Source organism: Chlorocebus sabaeus, chromosome 2, assembly GCF_047675955.1.
Source record: "Chlorocebus sabaeus isolate Y175 chromosome 2, mChlSab1.0.hap1, whole genome shotgun sequence".
Taxonomy (NCBI): Eukaryota; Metazoa; Chordata; class Mammalia; order Primates; family Cercopithecidae; genus Chlorocebus; species Chlorocebus sabaeus.
The window spans coordinates 20,692,049-20,696,542 of NC_132905.1; the positions used below are offsets into that span (position 1 = coordinate 20,692,049).

The window sequence follows — 4,494 nt, forward strand, 5'->3', positions numbered from 1 at the left end:
TAAAAGGTATGTGTAGCTCACATTTATCTCGATGTTTAATATTAGAAGTGTTTTGATCTTGTTCAGAAGTTTGGTGATATTTTTGTAAGCAGGAATACGCCCAATATGCTGTAGGAACTTAATTCTTGTTTCTATCAATTAGAGTATGGAGCTGCAGACACTTTTTTTTTTTTTTTTTTTAAGAAACAAGGTCTTACCCTGTCACCCAGGCTGGCATCCTCAGTGGTGCGATCACAGCACACTGCAGCCTCAAACTTCTGGGTTCAAGCATTTTTCCCACCTCAGTCTGCTGAGTAGCTAGGACTACAAGTGCATGCTGCAGTGCCTACTGATTTCATTATTATTAATTTTTAAGCTAACTATGTGTGACTCTTGTTACACTGCTGGTATGTGCAAAAACAGGGAAGAGCTAAAGGGCGTTTCTTTTTTCTTTTTTTGAGATAGGGTCTCACTCTCTTGCCCAGGCTAGAATCCAGTGGCCCGATCTCAGTTCACTGCAGCCTCCACCTCCCAGGTTCAAGCCATCCTCCCAGCTCAGCCTCCTGAGTAGCTGGGATCACAGGCTTGTGCCACCATGCCTAGTTTTTGTATTTTTAGTAGAGACTTGTGGGATGTATGCAATGTGGCTTCAACTGAGGCCCAAGAAAATGGTGCAGACTGCTTGCGGCCCTGAAAATTGCAATTGCCCTGAAAACTGCAGCTGCCCTGAAAATTGGAGTGTGGTTCGACTTGATGATACAGTTCTATGTAGCGTTCTAATATTTATTAATCTAAAGTGGTTAATGAAATAAATTGGACATAGGAGTTGATATCCGGTATCCTCAGGTTACTGATTTTATTTTTATTATATGTTTTTGAGACAGAGTCTCAGTCTGTCTCCCAGGCTGGAGTGGAGTTGTGTGATCTCGGCTCACTACCGCCTCCACTTCCCAGGATCAAGTGATTCTTGTGCCTCAGCCTCCCGAGTACCTGGGATTACAGATGTGCGCCACCAGGCCCCGCTAATTTTTGTATTTTTAGTTGAGATGGGGTTTCACCATGTTGGCCAGGCTTGTCTCGAACTCCTGACTTCAGATGATCCGCCAGCCTTGGCCTCCCAAAGTGCTGGGATTACAGATGTGAGCTACTGCACCCAACCCTGATTTTTAAAACGTTGTATACTGTGAAGCACCACATTAAAGTGCTCTAATCTTATGAATTTTTAGTGTTTTTGAATTCTCAGCCAGGTGCAGTGGCTCATGCCTATAATCCCAGCACTTTGCGAGGCTGAGGCAGGCGAATTGCTTGAGCTTAGAAGCTCGAGACCAGCCTGGGCAACGTGGCAAAACCCCATAGCTATATTTAAAAAAGAAAAAAATGATTTCTCCAGTTCCCCAGGCTCATACTCAAAGAGTGATTTAAAAAACTGGCAAAAGGCTCTCTCCTTGTCCAAACTTGGCCTCTCCTCCCTCCTGCCCTTGGCCTGCCTGGCCCAGTTTTAATAAGAATCCTGCTAAGTTATCCCCCATCCTTGATATCTGATCAAGTTTCTGCTCCTTCACCTCTGATATGTAAGTCCTTGGTCTGCCTCTAGCAAGAATCCCGCTAGTTCAGTTTAGCTAGAATCCCCCTACCCATGATGTCTGCTCTTAGTACTATTTTTCAGCTATGACCCCCTCACTCCTCACTCTTCTTGTTGCCTATAAATCCCCACTTCTTGCCCTTGCTGTTTGGTTGAGGCAGACCTCTCTCCCCTCTTCCAATAGTGCTGGATAAAATCCTCTTAACTGTTTTAAAAAGTGTCAGAATACACACACACACACACACACACACATATATATATATATACAGCGCAAACCTAGAACCAGGAAATATAAATGAAGAGTTCTTTCCTTCCTCTCTACTTCCTTTCTTCTTCAGTCTTTCTTTTGTTTTTGTTTTTAAGAGATGAGGTCTCACTATATTGCCCAGGCTGATCTTGAACTCGAGTTCAAGCAATCCTCCTGCCTCTGCCCCCTAAAGTGCTGGGATTATAGGCGTGAGTTACACACCTGGCCTCATTCCTTTCTTTCTTTTGCCCTCTTTCCCTCTATCTCCTTCCTTCCCTTATGTTAAATACAATTTTCAGGAGCTCATTATTTGGAATGGGCTCTGGCATTAGACCCAATGGACCAAACTAAAATGGAGTACAAATGCTGAAGTTCCACACCACCAAGCCAAAACCAAGATTTTTTTTTTTTTGAGATGGAGTTTTGCTCTTGTCACCCGGGCTGGAGTGCTATGGCATGATCTCGGCTCACTTCAATCTCTACCTCCCAGGTTCAAGCAATTCTCCTGCCTCAGCCTCCTGAGTAGCTGGGGAGTATAGGCGCCCACCACCACGCCCAGCTAATTTTTGTAGTTTTAGTAGAGACAGGGTCTTACCATGTTGGCCAGGCTGGTCTCAAACTCCCAACCTCAGGTGATTCGCCTGCCTTGGCCTCCTGAAGTGCTGGGATTTATAGGTGTGAGCCACCACACCTGGCCTGAAACCAAGATTGTTATCAAACCTTCCAAGAAATCAGGAAAGAGTGAAATAATAACCAAATCTCCAAACAGGCCAGTTTTAGACCTACAGGACCACAGGCACATACCACCACACCTGCCTAATTTTTAATTTTTTTGTAGAGACAGGGTCTCACTATGTTGTCCCGGCTGCTCTCGAACTCCTAGGCTCAAGTGATCCTCTTGCCTTAGCCTCCCGAAGTGTGTGATTACAGGTGTGAGCCACCACACCTAGTCCAGCCATTCTGTATTGTTCTTCTGTGCTCTCTTAATGTTTAACCATGTCTTTTATTTAAATAATTCCAGGAACTGGCCTTAGGAGGTCCAGAATATCAAACCAAGGTTGAGAGTGTCCCATCTCAGGAAAGAATGCTGAATAATTGATTTACAGCCTTGTTGCCTCCAGTGAGACCACCAGGTGGCCCATTACTCAACATAACCATTGCAACTAGATAATGCTGACCTGCATACCCTACCTCTCAGAGCTTTGCCCCACCCTGCCTGCATATCTACCAGATATTTATTTTTATAATTTTTAATTAAAATATGCATGGCTTCACGAATTTGCATGCCATCCTTGCGCAGGGGTCATACTAATCTTCTCTGTAGCATTCCAATTTTAGTATATATGCTGCCGAAGCAAGCACTAAGTGTGATGTTTCATAGTCCCCTGAAACAGGAAATATTTACTTACTGTTTATCTTACTTGCTATTATCTGTAGGGTCACAACAGGAAACAGAAGGCACACTCCCACTTGAGTAAGTTGAAGGTAATCTAATAAATCATTAACTTATTTATAATGGCGTGGGCAGGGTGTAGGAAAATGACAACGGTTAGCATAAGACGGTGGGGCTACGACAAAGGGAGGCAGTGGTTACCAGGACTTGGAACAAGAGGGCTGTGTACACCAGACACCATGGCCTTCGGTTGAAGGCCACCGCCAGCCTTAGTTAAGTCTGCAGGGGTGGGGCTGGGGTGTTGTGGGAATAAAGACCCCAACTTCTATCTTCTCCCGCTTTCCACTTCCCACTGCTGCTTCCTAATGGCTGATCCCAGTCAGAAACCAGAGGGCAGGGAAGTGTGTGGATGAAGTCACGAGGCTAGTTTCCTGAGGCTCAGACAGGCGAATAGGGAATTGGGAAGGAAAAATGGAAGATCTCTCTCATATTTATTTAGGCAAAATGAAACAACTGAACTTCAGAATGCTGCCTTGTGTGTGACTTTGGGCATGTGTGTTTACCTGGCCCGTTTCATCATCTGTAAAATGCTGGATAACAGTTTCTCTACCACGTATAGTTATTGTAGACATATGTGGTGTTGCCTAGCACCCCGTATCAGTTAGCTATCATTGTCGCTAAACCCCAAAACTGAGTAGCACACACCACTAAGTTTTTATTTTTCACATTTCTGCAGGTTGGCTGATCTGGGCTGGGTTCTGCTTCGAGCTGGTGGCCAAGGCTAACAGGCGGCTCTAGCCAGCTTGTCTCTTGTCCTCTTGGACCAGTGGGCTGGCTGACGTGTATTATTCTCATGGAGACAGCTGGGATGCAAGAGAGCAAGCCCAGTTGTGCAACTGTGTCTTAAAGCTTTAGCTGTGTTGTATTAATTTTTCTGGAGCTTCGGTAACAAAATACCACAACCTTGGTGGCCTAAAATATTTTCAAAGTAATGGCAAAAACCGCAATTACATTCGCACCAACCTAATAACACAAATGTATCGTCTTATGGTTCTGGAGATCAAAAGTCAGAAATGGGTTTCATTGGGACAGTCGAGGGAGGGAGGCAGGGGCCCAGTCAGGGAGTCGGCAGGGCTGCGCTCCCTTAGGAAGACTCCGTTTCCTTGTTCCATGGCTCCCTCCATCTTCAGAGCTGACAGTAGAGCATCTCCAATCTATTCCATTTTTACACCAACTTTTTCTGATTTTTGACTCTTCAGCCTCCCTATTTATAAGGACCTTTGTGATTACACT

At 44.8% G+C, this 4,494-nt stretch overlaps 1 non-coding gene across 1 annotated transcript; it reads right to left on the reverse strand.

Moving 5' to 3' along the window:
- Positions 1-3,063: 3,063 nt before the first annotated feature.
- Positions 3,064-3,170, reverse strand: LOC119618741 (U6 spliceosomal RNA). The gene has a single exon (XR_005235101.1). It is a non-coding gene; the product is annotated as a U6 spliceosomal RNA (small nuclear RNA).
- Positions 3,171-4,494: the final 1,324 nt, after the last annotated feature.